General features: G+C 38.9%; 1 protein-coding gene across 1 annotated transcript in view; it reads left to right on the forward strand.

Annotated features, from left to right (window-relative positions):
- The window catches only part of LOC149795492 (uncharacterized), a 33,393-nt gene that overhangs the window by 279 nt on the left and 16,772 nt on the right, over nucleotides 1–16,342 (forward strand). The window lies entirely within an intron of this gene.

The following is a 16,342-nucleotide window of genomic DNA, read 5'->3' on the forward strand; positions in this document are numbered from 1 at the left end:
AGGTCGTAACTTTGGAACTGTTTTTATCACTGACCTTTTGACAATCTACTTCCTCGTTTATGTTGGGGATACTTATGGAGTTGTTTTTGACGTCACCTGTGGCTTTATAATAGATAGACAATTGATGTAATAGTCTGAAAATCTAATCAACATATGGTTGTTGTTGTTGGGTTTAACGCCATTTTCAGCACACGATATGCTATGAATGGCGGCCAGTATTAATGGTGGAGGAAGAACCCTGGGAAGAACCATCGACCCATGAGAAGCTACTGGCAAGCTTTCTCACATACCCACATTGGCCGAATCCTAGACTCGAACCCAAGCAGGCAGAGGTGAGATGGCAGTGGATGCACATATACAATACACATTTTCTATGTATACGTTGATTAGTGGGTTTTTTCGTCGGAAGCAGTGGGTGTGTATCAAAACTAAAATTTAAAAAGACATTAAGTCTAGTGTGTGAAGGAATGTTATAAAATGTGCAAGTTTTCTTGAGCCTTTTATTTATATTTTTTATGTTGGAGTTGATTATTGATCTAGCAAGAGGCAAAATAACGTAACTAGGTCAATTATTGAACTGTAGGAGATGCCTGACATTATAGGAATTTTTTTTCTTTCTGACCATCTATTGTTGTCTTCTTTTCGCTAATGATTAATGTATTACTGACGTAACTACATCAAAGAATATATATTGGTGACGCTTAAAACTCTTTGAATATGGTAAGAGAAAGTGTTTTTAGAGAGACTCTTTTTCTATGACATCGAATAATTCATATCATAACATAATAAGTAAACAAATAAATAAAATAAATAATATATTAGATATGTGATCATGATATAGAAAAATGAGTTTATCTTTTAATTTATGTGATCAAGGTTTGCTCTCCCGCCTGATATTTGTAGAGGCGATTATTTCGATATTTTTAAATATATAAATATATAATTTAATAGTAGTAATAGGGGCTGTATAGCGACAATGGAAAACCTAGTCAAAAAGGTCGTGGGCACGTATGGCGACAAGGTTGTGCAGATATTGCGACAAAGGAAAGTGAGGTTGTTGTATTGTGACAATAGGGATGGAGCAGGTGATGTGATGTCACGGTACTGAAGATTGGTAACAATGTAGCAAGAGGCTGACCTGAATACGCACTATTTTTGAGAGAGACAAATACAGGATAGATAGAGATGTAGACATAAACATATATAATACATACATACATACATAGATACATACATACATACATAGATACATACATACATACACAGATACATACATGCATACATACATACACACATACATACATACACACATACATACATACATACACACACACATACATACATACATACATACATACATACATACATACATACATACATACATACATACATACATGCACACATACATACATACATACATACATACATACATACACACACACATACATACATACATACATACATACATACATACATACATACATACATACATACATACATACATTGATGAACATCAGCCTGTCGTACATTAACTATAAAATTGAGTTTAAATTGTTTTAGGCAAGAACGCAAACCTTTAAGAGACATATGAGTGGCCATGAAAAAGGGACTTTGGTTTTATGTTAACATCATTCCATTAACACGGAGGGCATCGCATAGGTCTTCTCTTCTTGAAACCTTTGACTTCTGGACCGTAGATGAGGACTCTCTTCAAATAGCATTGCCTCTCCACATACATTCTTCTTTTCCAAACGCTCGTATCGGTGATCCGGATGATTGTCCATGATGATTTCACATGTATGGTTAAGTCCGTACGGAACTACATCGACGATACGAGAGCAGATAATTCAACTTTAGTCCACATCTTGTGACAAACACAGGTGAAGGACACGAAATGAACTGTGGTTATTTATAGTGGAGGAGCGGAACGAAACGGGTTGAGTTTTTCACCAGTGCTTTACAAAATTCAATCAAAATGTGAATTCTGTCTTCCAATCCGAAAATAGCTGACTGTGACGTCACATTCCCTATATAGATACACTAACGTCTATACGCAGTGAATCAAACATGACGGAAACTAACAAAATAATGAATTGGGGTGCACCGGCAGTGGAGACGAGAAGCAATGATATATTAGCAGCTATCACAGTCAACAGTCTTACTTCCAGAAGAGACCGATTTTCATTGGGATTTAGTCAATTTTCTTTCTTCTTCGCAAGAATTTTTTCCAGTACCAATATCTTATCCACCTTCTGCTTCTTTACCACACGTCGGTGATTTTAAACAGAGACAAAAAGAAGAATTGGAGAATCGTTTACAATAGCAGAAAGAAGCAGAACAAGATTTCTCTTCAACAGCAACAGCGAGATGAAGAAGAGGCTAGAAGCAAACGACGGGAAGAAGCAGTAGAGAAGGAACAAGGTCTAAGAGAGAACAAGGACAGTAAATGTCAAACAGTGACGATACTCTTAGATATTTTGGCAAAGTAAAGGAGTCTGAAACAAATGTATCAGACTTCTTTATTACTACTCAAGAGAAAAAGACCTTCCCAAGCCAAACTTTCCAATGCTCTTGCTACACCTGAGATACCATCCCCAGTGATTTATACCTAATCATTGATATGAGCAATATCAGCAGTAGCCCTTTGCCGTGGTAAAGGCTTAAGGCAATTAAAACTGATTACGTCCCGTTCCTAAGTTTAAAACAAATCCCAACGTTCAACAGTCCTTTTCAGGGCCATCCGCTTCTCTTGAAAAGAGATCTCATTCATTTTGCCAAAATCAATTAAAACACAATTCGTTTCTTGCCCCACGATGTTCGTGTGTATATGCTTGAGTGTAGATCCATATTCTAAAATAATCAACAGTAAGAGACACCTTCGTTTTCTATCTGGTCTTGTTTGGTACAAAATTTACAATCCAATTCACAACACAACACTTTTAACGGTTCATAGACTTACTCTGTGTCTTTGTTCACTTTCTCTGTTTTGTGTTGTTGAATTTCCTCACTTTTCACATGTTTTTCCTCCTCTTCTTCCTCACTTTCTCCTTGTCTTTGTTTCCTTGCTTTATTTGTCTTTCTGTCTTTCTGGACTTGTCTGAGTTCTTCGTGTTTGGAGGATACCTCTTTCTCATGTTCCTAACCCCTCTCTTCCTCTTGTTCCTGTTGTTTGTTTAGGGCATTCTGAAGAATAATATCCGTTCTCTTGACAATGATAACAGGTATCTTGACTTTTGTCTTTTCTAACACCTGTCTTGCTTTTTTGACAGTTTGGACACTCTGTAGCCCAGTAACCTTTCTTTTTACAGATATAGCAAGTATGTTGACTTTTATCTCGAAAGGAGGTGAGTAGTCTGTCGGCTTGTCTGAAGAAAACTTTCGTATGACACCTCGCAAAGCCCTGATCAGAAGTTCGATCTTTGTGGGCTCTTCCGTCGTTCTGGTTGGTCTGAGAGTGAAATGATCACTGGGAGAAAAGACACTGAGCCTTTATATAGGAAAGACCCTGATTTGACATGGATAAATGGACCCATGGCTTCTTAAATTTAGTCATTTGCTTTTTTGCAGTCAAGATAAAACGATTGAATCATTTCGTGCAAAAAAGATAAGAAAGTAAAAGGCAGAAACGTGATTTATCGTTACGTACAGTAGCTGAAATCTTGGCTCAAATCCATATCAGCGATTTGGAAGATGACATGAGTGAACCCGAATCCAGACCTATAGAGCTTACACCCAAACAAAGTTCACCAGTAAACCCTGAAAAGTGCATTCGAGAGACGAAAAAGCACTCCTCTAGAAAAGTTATAACTATGGCTGACACGTATACATTGAAAGTTAAAGATTTCAAGTCCAAAGTATCATTATAGAAAGCAGAGGGGTTCATCACCGAGGTGTGGGATTCTTTGCTAAGCACACGACAACGACAATGTGAACCCGAAGAAGACGATCGCTTGAGACTTTCCATTCATCACAACAGTTTGAAGTCCCCCGTTTGGATTGAGTTTAGCAGCCCATTATAATTGCCACATTCCAAAATCATCGACAAGATTCAACACGTGCAACAATCCAATGACAAGTTTCACATCATCGATGAAAAAGCGACACTGTTCATGACCCATGTGTCTCTTCCTCAAGGGACAGGACACAAAAGAGTGTTTTTGGTGGACAACCTTCGTAGCATAAAGCATATCCTTGTCCAGTTTAGCAGCTCTCAAGACTACATGTGTTTAGCCCGTGCTATCGTGGTGCCGACAAGAACGACACGCCAGAATGGAATAGAGCCTGGAAAACTATTCAAAAATCGATCCGAGCCAAACAATAAAGTGAAGCAGAACTATTGTTACAGCAAGCGGGGATATCCAAAGACACACCATGTGGCATTCCTTAAATGCAAAAATTGCAAGATGTTTTGGCTCCACGCTACACATTGAACGTGCAGCCTCATGAAGTACGCGGACCTCTGTTGTTTGGAGGCAAATATTTCAAATACAGAAAATACATTAATGTCTATCATCACGATGAACATTTCGATGCCATTACCATTAACACCGCATTCTTGGGATACAGCTATTACTGTGAGAACTGTGACTATGGCTATAACAATTGAGAGCAACGCAAACATTGCGAATATAAATGTGGGGGATGATTGGCCCATCAACCCTGTTTTATACAAAGGACACGAAACGTACTTGTCAACTGCTGTGATTGTGCCCTACTTGTGGACAAGGCATACATATAAATAGTGCCAAGTTACACGCATGTTCAGCAAAGAAACTCTGTCACATTTTCCACCAAATCGTAGACTTGGAACACGAATGCTACATTCAGAAATACTATTCCAAACTTCAAGAGGAAGACGATGACCAAAAGAAAGGCAATTTCATCTTTTTCGATTTCGAATGCAATGAAGAAACCGGCAATCACACTCCTAATTTCTAAGTGGCTCTTAGAGCGTGCGAGAAGTGCATCCAAGAGACTATCATTAGTCATTGCCCTCACTGCAACAATAATCATGGAGGACGTAAAGAAATATTTCGAGGATCCGAACACGGCAGCCGATTTTGCCCGATGCATCTTATACCCCATCAACGAGACGTGGAACCAAGAGGACATCGAAAATTAGGGAGATTAGCATGCCATGCCACGGTGATGGCTCACAACTTATCGGGATAGCATGGGCAATTCCTTCTCACGTACTATACGGAATAAAGTACCGAAAGTACGAAAGTGACTTTGAACGAAGCTAAAATCATTTCAGTGCTAGTGCGGCAAGTGCAGTTGAAAGATTCAATGAGTTATCTGTCCATGCCTTTGAATCAAATGACTAAAACAACCAGAAGCTTTCTATGCTTGGTACCAGACTCACGCCTCAGACCCCGTTGCTGTCGAAAATTTCGAGAATTATTCATCGAACTCGGAAGGATCGATCTTTTGAAAGAAGGATGCACCATTGCCAAAGCGTGTTCCTTAGTGTATCGCCAACGATTAATGCCCTAAAACACCTTGGCTGTCATAAGCCCTCAAATGATAAACTTGTCTAATGCCAATACTTAGTCAAAGCCCTACGCCGGCTACATTACTTGTGCGACAAGGAAGACAAATGTATCCAACATAACAGCAACGGAAGAGGCGAAAAGACTATCGGAAGGTATTCGGTTGATGACTGAGACTTAGAAGACCACAAGATCGTTTACGAGTTTAATGGATGCTTATTTCACGGATGTCCCCTCTGCTACACTCAACGTGACACTAAAAATTAGTTTTTACAACAGAACATGGAAGACTTGTACGAGGCCACTTGTCAGCGGCACTTGAAGTTAGAACAGCGAGGATGCCAAGTGATGGATATGTGGGAACACGAGTAAGATCATTGTTTGAAAACCCACCAGTTTAAACACATCGTGGAAAGTTATAAGCTGGTGGACCCACTGAACCCGAGAGACAGTTTGTACGGAGGACGGACAAATGTCACTTGTTTCCTGTACTACGCCGACGAAGAGAAAGGAGAAGAAATCAAACGTCAAATATCCAGTACTTGTACGTATGTTCGCTGTATCCTTACGTGCGAAAATATCGCCAATTTCCCGCATGGCACCCACAATTGCTTACTGAACACATCCAAGTGGACAACATTCGACAATACGAATGACTTATTAAGTGCAAAGTCTTGCCTCCCATGGACTTGTACCATTTCGTTTTACCTCACCATTGCCAAGAAAAACAGATGATTCCCTTATGCCTTACTAGTGCCAAACCATGTAACCAAGACCAGCCTTGTCAACACACCCAGACAGAACGCGCCTTGACAGGAACGTGGGTTAGCGTGGAATTGTTCGAAGCTCTAGACCTGGAATACCAACTGTTAGAATATACAAAATATACCACATTTCCAAGACAGAACAGTAGCAAATAATGCATTTTTGCAAACTACGTGGATGCATTTCTGAAACTGAAACAATATGTCAGCGGATATCATTCCTGGTGCCACACTCCCGAAAACCAAACGAAATTCAAAGAGAAATAATATGAGCATAAAAACATCATTTTAAAGCACGTTTAGAAAAATGAAGGACGGCAGTCGTTTGCACAAGTGATGTTGACTTGCTAGTGGGGCAAAATGGCTCAGTGTCCGTGTTTATCCAAGACGGAGTATTTGACAGAACCTTCTCGCTACTTCCAGATGATTCACGACAACACCAAATACATGAAACACGGAGACGTTGTTCGTGAGGATTTGATCCTAGTCAATTACGAAAAAGAACTGGACTTTGTAGAAGCCGACAAATTTGGAAATGTCATTCATTGCGGCTTACGCGACAGCCCATGCTCACTTAAAATTGTACGAAGTTTTAGATTACTTACGAGATCGCGTCCTGTACAATAACACGGACAGTTGTATTTACATCGATCGCCTGGGTTACTTCCTAAAGCTTACTGCTAAGAATACCGGGAAGTGCACACGGAGTGTAAAGTGAAAGGATTGACACACACCAAGTTGTCAGTCGACCTTTGGAAAAAGTGTATCAAATCGTGTATCTGAAGTGAATGCGCCTTCCCAACCACTTCACTTTGCCGTACGGACACGTTTGCCTGAATACTGCAACCTTGAAAGCCGTTTTCAAACCTTCCAAGGAAAATGGCGTAAATATCTAGGAGGACCTATTCCCGAAGAATTAGCCAGATCTGGGTTTATCTACTTGGGTAAAGGCGGAAACGTCAAGTGCTTCATTTTCGGTGTGTCACTTCACAGTGGTAGCAGAAAGATTCAGCTTACCTGGAACATGTTCGATGGTCTCCGAATTGTCACTACCTACCTTAAGTGGGACCTAGTCATTAAAGTGGCATACAGTGTCGTTTAAGAAACCGGCTTGGATAGGAATTAAACTTTGGACAATACCTAGATAAGTACTGGAACTTAAAAAATAATATTAAAGGATTACCAAACGAATTGCAAGAGAAGATCTACAAGGAAGTTTGGCAGAAACTTGTCAGAGCAAAATCTCAATTGGTGAATAAGGAACTTTTGTGTCGAGAAATTCACAAGAGGAAATTGAAACAAGTCAAACTCGTCAGATTGTTCTGGATCAGGTCTGCATTCATCAGATTATTCCGCTTTAGATTGTATACATCATAAGATTGTATTACCATTCTTTACCGTTACCCTGAATGGCAGTGGTCAGAAATTACTCACCATGTCCATTACGCTTGCTCTAGGAGAATATTTTATTTAAAGTAAGAACAATCACAAGTGACCCCATCGTGGGTTTAAATACTGACTGACATGATCATGGATACGTTACAAGAGAACGTTCGTGGTTTGCCTGTAGAGTTGAGAGAACGCATTTACCGAGAGCTGGTCAAAATACAAGTGAACCGCAAAGACGAATTGCTTCCGTCACGTCACCGATGTTTAAACCACTGGTACCTGAACGCTATAAGAGGACTGGTTCTGATGAAAGTGTTCAAGTGGTCAGATATTGGTAAACTGGACGTGGGCAAGAAGGATTCGTTTCTTGTGACTCATCCTTTCTACTACAAGGTAGACTTAATTCCAGAAGGAGAGTTAGAGGGTTGCCAAACTCTTTTACAGAACTTAAACTTTGTTCAAGAGAAATCTTCTGAACGGTGTGTGATGTGCACGTTGGTGACTAAACCATTTATATTCGCCACTGGAGTACGATCATCTCTTTTCAGAAAGTACACTTATTGCCTTCGACAAAAAGAGGTATAAAAACGGGTTACCATGTCATGACCTTTATCCCTCGTGATACACGAGATTCCCTGGAAGAAATGAATTACACTATTCAGACAGTGGAGGATTACCAACACTTATTACAAGAACTTTTTTCCATGAATTGGGGCCTTCGTGTGGTGTGTGTCGTAGTGACTTGCTTCTGAGATTTCGTTTACCAGCCGCTTCCTTGTGGGCTCTTTACGAACAGTACTTGCCGCCGAATTAATTATGAAAGTGGTAATTTTAAATGTCCATGAGAGACTCATTATGCTACAAGCATTGTGCTTTCATCTGCATACTTCTCGACCTCTACGAGAAAAAAGATTCGTCAACGCTTATGTACTGAAGATGTGTACGACGATATTTGTCTAACTTGTGACTTACATTTTCATTGGACAGATGTACGTGACTGGTAAAGTTGGGGTTTTGAGGCTTGGAGCAAAGAAGGGTCCAAATATACTCAAGGGTCTGATCCTAAATTCAAACATCCTGTAAATAAAATAACTTTTAAACCTATGTTAATGACTGTGCCAGAAGAAGAAACCCAGTCTCTTTAGGATCGAATACCATTTTTGGCAAGAACAACGGACTCCTCATTTGCCTCCCAATCTTCATTTGACCGAGACGTCCCAGTTACAACCAAAACTGCAATCGTTGATGGGTCGCAACGATTTGTCCGAAACAGAAAAATCGCACAATTACGGTCAGCTATTGCAACGAATGCAACTCTTTCGCCAGAAAGCTGTAGACTAGCAAAGATTTTAAGACCCTAATGAAACATCCATCACCATCATTATCACCACCATCACCACCTCCAGAGGTCAAGATTGACTCAGAGCCACGAATACCAGAGGAAGAAGAGGTACATTAAGTCTTTCAAACACCGTCAGCAGCTCCCATTCCTAGCAAGATTGCAGCGTCATTGTTGACCCCTTTACTCACTCCCCAACGAGAAGAACTTAGAGCTTGGGTTAAAGAGATGATCATTCATTCTTCGATATAAGTAAAAAAGAAAGAAGGAAAATCTGAAGTATACAGAGAAAAGAAGACCAAAGCCATGCCATTACCACCCCCATAGTCAGTCACATTTTTATCTGCTATATATTGAACTTTGTTGTCCAACAATTCTGCAATTGTTTTCTTTAATCGTTGATGATCGAAGATTACAATTCAAGAGATTTCCAATTTTTGTACTGTGAATATAGCCCAAGCCATATTGCTGTATTTACTCATGTAGAAAAGTAATGTATTCCTTCCTTATTTAATACTGTTTCAACTATGTTGCTATCGGTATTTATATTTATCTCAATGGGATTATCATTAACTGTAATATGTAAATCAGTATCATTTCTGAAGCATTGTAGTACATTCTTTAAGTTTGAAATAAAATAAAAATTATCCTATTATATTATATTTTCAATGCAACTATATTAACCACACCCGGGTTATGTCTAAACTTGTAAACATGTATGCATTATCTCTTAATAACATTGTTGTGTTCGTATTAAACGCATGGAATATTTTGCTAACCTCTCTGTAAATAGAATTAGATTGCTACCACTATTGACGTTGTAAAAATGTTAGTAGTGTGCATGTTAATGTTGATTATGAATTTAAAAAATAACGTATACTACGGTCAAGCAACTTGATGGTATTTTCTTCTTTATAGATATGAACGGTTCTCCACGTAAATGTCAAAAACACAAACTATTAACAGTCTCTTCCAGGGACTTATGGTATTTGTTCTTATTTTTAAATATGGGTGATCGATACACTTCCTCGCCTCGGGTACAAACTTTCTAGTTTCAAAAATGACCGCATAAATTACGTTAAACTGGCTGAGTGATTAACATTTGACATATGCATTGCTTTGTCATATATCGTAAAAAGGAACAGTTTTAAATAGAACTTATGGATTAAGGTTGTATCATGATATCTTGAGACTTTCTGTCTGGCTTACTTAAGCAGAAAGACTATAGCAATATAGCTGAGAATGTAACCCAGCAGTTTAAATGTTGTTAAGAGTCTTCGGCGTCATTTTCTGTGTTCACCTAATGCTAAAATGTTACTATATATGTAAAATGTATACCCTTATATACTATGTGTTTCTGGAATGCTTCATAAGCAAACAGGCCACTACTGCATTCACAAGTGAGACATCGCGCGACCTATTCATCTTGCAATTCTTTTGGAGTGAATGAACCGCTTTAAAGGAAAAAGAAAAGAAACATTTAATAAAGTTTCTATTCGTAAATTTCAAACATTTCGTGTAATTTAGGCTTTGACATTCAAAACATTTCGAACATCACCAAGAAAGATGCATATAATTTGATACTTCGTAAAATACCCTATATGAGAAAAGTGATTTGGGATTTGTGTTACTTATCAAACTTGAATAATTCTACCCCTCAGGACTTTGTCTTCGCATCATACGTGCACGCCCGCAGCCCCATTCATGAAACATACAATCTGGGGCCCCTGAGAGAGGATGGTCGAGTGGAGTAGAAAACATTAACCAAGATTAGTAACCAAACAAAATCGTCATTGTCATGCTATCGTCCGCGTAATGAGTATGGTTCAAAATCCAGAAATCATTGGAATGTTGCCCTAAAAGTACACTGGCAATAATTTAGTCAGTTGTTACTGCCTCTATATAAGAGTCGCTCATAATCCAGTTCCATATCTGTGTTCAGAGTTGCCGGTAGGTTTCCGGGTTTAATTTGAGATCTGCGCTAGCCCACATGCCCACGTGCAAAATTTGTAATGCTGTCTGGAAATGTCCACCGTTGGTGTCAAACATAGATAATCTTACTTGACAGCAACCAATTTTTCTTGGACCGGATCAGATTAGCTGTGTGTGAAAATCGTGCAGATCGCGCAAACATTTAACATACGTGTTTTGCCGAAAATCCTTTTGCACAATCATTTATTGACTTCCTATTGCATTCTTAATGGTTTTGCCAGATATAGCCAAGATTACAAACAATTCGGGGAAAAGTTTCACGTATAAGTCAATAGATTTACTCATCTTTGACGTTAATAACAATCTTTTAATGTTCGTTGCTAAGCTCTTGTCATCTATAATAGTTACGATCAGCAACAACGAATCCACTTATAGCATTTTTACAATGTCACCATATCGCGGTTTTATTTTATTACACAGAATGAATACATCAAGAGCTTGGAAAGATCCAGCAGAGATGTGCCCGACCATATAGACTTTGTCAACTTGAGTTTCTAATTTTGTTTTTACTGTGCATGGCTATTTGTCTGTCGTCAAATGGTTTACACGACTCAAATGCCGCATGAGCTGCAGCAGAAATATTGAAAAGGGTAAAGGAGGAACATGTAGTCGTCAGCTATTAAGTTTTACGGATGTGAGCTAAAACATGTTTAAAGGAGACATCGGAAGTGGGTAAAGTGCCTCTTGCCCTTTTCCGCATGTGGGGTGAGGATATAGTCATAAAGGGAAGAAAGCTTTAAAATGGTCAGTAAAAAAAATTCAAAATATATATTATTATACTACTACTTGCTAATTGAAGTAGTAAATAACACAGCCTTAATGCATAAGACCATTTAAAAACACTAGCACTGTCTTTGAACACAATTTCTGCATTCTTCCGATGCGCAGTCTGTCCTTTCATTGTGATAACTTACACTAGAATAAACCTACCACCATATCCATCAAGGTGCTTAGCCTGTGCCGAATCTCATAAAACTGACAAAAAAGTTACGCCAACACCTTATTTCACTGGTCATGTGAAACATCTCATTGAAGTACAAACCTGACAGGCGCAAGATTATATGACTGCCTATTTTAACCTTATCCGTCGCATTGGGCCTGGGATCGCGGTGTTTGCGTATTTTAAGGTAACATGCAGCGTGTTTTATCTCATAATGCATATGTTCAAATATTAGGCACGCGTGTCTGGATTTATTTTCTTTATTTTTTTCAACTTAGCATCTGTATGACAGCGCTGTAATCGTACCATTTAGGTTATGCATGGTGCATGGATGTAAGCTGCTAGACATTGTTCTTTCACTTTCACGTTTGTTACCAGTTTTCTTGCCAATTACAAAATTGACCAGGATCATTATGTTGCAGTCATTTACCACAATCAGTTAATATCAGTCTAATATATTCGTCTGTAAAACGAAAGTGCGATGAGTGTTACTCTAAATTTAGCCAGAAACATACTTCCAGTAACTGCTGCAAAAATCTAAACCGGTGTCCATGGAAATATATGGAGAGGTCATTAATCTAATAACAGTATTATTGGAATAGTGTACATATTTTTTATATTAAAGGCTATAATAATACTCCCGAAGCTAATATGTGAATACGTTTATGTGAATACGACAGAGACAAATCGGTCTTGTTACAGAACCGGCCTTTTTTTGTTTTACAGTGTAGGTCATCTACCCAGATATTCACGTTGTTTGGATTGATGTCTTACTGCCAGTAATAAAGTGTGTTGTGTAGCAGTTTCCCGGTAGACTGACGGAAATTAGTGTCTAGCTTTTCGCGAATACCTCACGCATTTGGCAGCCCACATTGATTCATTTCGACAAATTAAAGTATAATTGATTAGTCGGACTCTAATTATTATGATGTATTTTTCGTAACTGAATCAAATTCTGACATCAGAAAGACTATCCAGATGCTAACGACAACTTTCGGTCAGATGACTTCTAAAGATAATTCCCTATTACAGTGGCGATTGAGAAAACGTGACCATCGATAGTGTGGTGTGGTATCTAAGTGTGTGTGTGTGTGTGTGTGTGTGTGTGTGTGTGTGATTTGGATTTTGAACGTAGCTTTAATAGTTTTAGCCATATCGCTAAGATGTCTACAGGTTCGATTTTCTGACCAATGTTCAGTCCAGATAGGGTCCGGTTATTCAAACGGAATGTTCATTATATCTGTCGGATTAATTTTATCTGTTTGCTACAAGGTCGAACCACAAGCTACCCACCTTTGTCTCGTTGGTCTTAGACTCATAGGCTTAAAGTGTCGATCTGCTCTCAATCGATTGTGTGGGATTAGAGGCCTTCACACTCGGCCTTCGTACCAAAATTAATGTCGAACATGCTGAGCCAGATAAATATGATAGCCCGTTGGACAACAGCTGGGTCAACGAACTACTCGAGCTGACAATAGACCTAACCAGGAAGATTGCTGCCAAATTGAATATTCTCAAGCAAACAAAATTCGCATGTGTTTGAAGATTGCTGCCAAATTGAATATTCTCAAGCAAACAAAATTCGCATGTGTTTGATCCTTGTCCAAAATAACCCCCTCACGCTTGGCTCCTGTCAGAACAGCTTTGCAAGAAAAGGATTCAGACCTTCCATTTTGGAGACTCTCGATAGCAAGAAGGCCCTCTACTCTAAATGCTTATGAGGGAAAGTAGAGTGTTTTCAGAGACTGGTGAAGAGCCAATACTATAATTCGTCCGAGTACCTCGATCTTTTAACAGTCTGACGTTGTTTACTCTGGCGCTAAGAGGAGAAAAAGTTGGCACCATGTACAATCAAAAGCTACCGTTCCAGGATATCTTACACATTCAAGCACTGTGGTAGAGGAGATATCGGTCATGATAACGATCTAATAGACCTACTAGCCAGTTTACATTAGAACAGACCAGAATCAATCATCCTATTTCCAAATGGATGTTCCCTAGGTCCTGAGATGTCTCAATTAAGAGAAGTTAAAAACCTGATAGAGTGGTGACCACAGACATTGTTGTATTAAGCAGGAGAACAAATTAACATTCACATGGGAGTCCATTATTTCTTCCCTGTAAGGATACCCGATGTATTTTTAGGATGCTCTGCATTCCCTCCACCTGTCAACTATTCTTTTGATGTTGTTGTGATCAGGGAATGTATCCAAAGGAGATAGCAAATTTTATTGTAAATTATGTTTCTCCGAGAATACATACCCGATCACATTACAAGACCATCACAACCAACTTATGCGATTATCCTCAGTGTACGTGTACAAAGTGGATTAAAAAGAAAACAGTTGATTTATTAGCTTAATATGTATTCTCTTTTTATAAAAAAAGATCCAGCAAATTTTAAACATTACTTAGATTTTAATAGAAGATGTTGCAATAATAATGAATGCCAGTAAAGAGTGGGTCAATTAAATGAAAAAGGAAGAGTTGTACACCTCATTATTTACTGCCCTTCCATGGCCATGTAAATTAGGCTATACGTTCTGTAAACAAAGGGAAGTAAGTCTTACAAATTAGCTCCCTTATCCCGTTTGGTGGAGCTCCATGTACCGGATATAGTCAATTCTAACTTTTTATGAAAAATGTTTACATTACTCTTAGAATCCGTGGATTTTTATCCTTTTCTGTTAGCCATCCAACATTCATATTTGGTGTTAGAGGAAGTCACATAATCATAATATGGAGTGGATGCTACATTTTGTTTGGTGAAGTTTTAGATATTTTGTGTGAATAGACGACTGCTTCATATGACATGTTTACATCGTCAGCTACATGGGGCCGCAGTACAGCTGTTCTTGTTCATAGGTTCGCCTATTTGCATATATTACTGTATTCTGATATAGTAATGCATTTATAATTTTATCAGTATATATCTAGTTACCGTTTCGTTAAATCCTGGTTAATTCGGTTGGTCACCGTTTTTCTTTATCGCATTTGCAGACTGTTGTCGATTTCAGGTATATATCCATATACGTTCATTTTTCATATTTGATAACCAGTATCTCGCACTGTATTTGGTGTATTTATTTCTTGATATTTTCAGTTAGTCAGCGACAACCTATTTAATATAAACAATGCATGTCTTTTAAGATGATCGAAGACAATCGTAAATCCTGCCTTGCTTGCACTAAATGATGTTCTTCCAAAACCGGTAAGGTATGCTCTTTGAGGACAGAATAGGTGTCGTCAAATGTTCTTATAAAAAGGTTCAATGGCAAGGACTTTGACTCGATATCTAGTTTAGCCGGAGATACGGCAATGCCTCCACTCCATTTGTTCAATTGCTTCGTACAGAGGAAATAATGCAGACGAACTCCAGCAGAGTTCTTGAATCGAGGGTGATTCTCAAAGCTTTGTCAACAAAAATGTCGACTAGCGAATACATCGAAATAGCGTCGTACACATCTATGCAAACCACTGTTATAAGGCCGGCTACCTACCATGACATGATATAGGCAACGACTCCCGACGTATGGGAGTGTTTAATGATTTGCCCACCGATCCGGCCAGTATAATTTTCATGGCAAATTATTTACCACTCAGGTTGTTGACATTCCCGTCCAGCCATCTGGCTACCAAACTGACCACAGTAATATATCTAAAGTTCCAGCTGTCGATAGTACCATCCAGCCGTTCGGACTCAGTGAATACGGAAAGACACCTGTCAGATCCACCGACCGTACCCACGGGAAGCTACTTGCAACCTTTCCCACGTACTCACATTGGTCGAGCCGAGACTCCTACCCACCCGAAGAGAGGTGAGATGGCAATAACCGGTACAAGCGAGCGCTTTAGGTCGCTCTCAAACCGGGTCCCGTGTCGTCCAAACCAGCCGTACCAGACCTTCATATTAGTGTACATACGCTCAGAAATGTCCTAAAACCATTTTCATAGCCTTCCAGTGCGGAGGATATTCGACAAAATATGTTGATGAGACGGTATAGTTTTCGCCGTACGGCATTATATATCCATGACCTACGCACTATTGGATGCGACTCTCCATCGGATGACCATAAACGTATAGTACCTTGGTAACTCCAAACTTATCATGTTAAAAACTGAATTATGTTTTAACTCTGCCATAAAGAAAGTTTTCGTATCATATCCCCTACAGAATACCCCTCAAGGAGGCTATAAATACAACTTAAAAAATCACAGCCTTGTTGATTATGAGCGAAGATGACGTACTTCATCCTTCAGGGTTTTACCCCAATCTTTGAAGATCGAGAAAATAGCCGGTCGCTTATCAAATGAAACAGTCAGTAATCCTAGTTATAATTTTTCGTTTCGTTTTCGCAACGTCAACTTTCGGCAACCTTACATATTAAAGAAAATTATACGGATTTGCATAGCCTTGACAAAGATG

This window comes from Sinohyriopsis cumingii, chromosome 7, assembly GCF_028554795.1.
Source record: "Sinohyriopsis cumingii isolate HCF-2022 chromosome 7, ASM2855479v2, whole genome shotgun sequence".
NCBI classification, from domain to species: Eukaryota; Metazoa; Mollusca; class Bivalvia; order Unionida; family Unionidae; genus Sinohyriopsis; species Sinohyriopsis cumingii.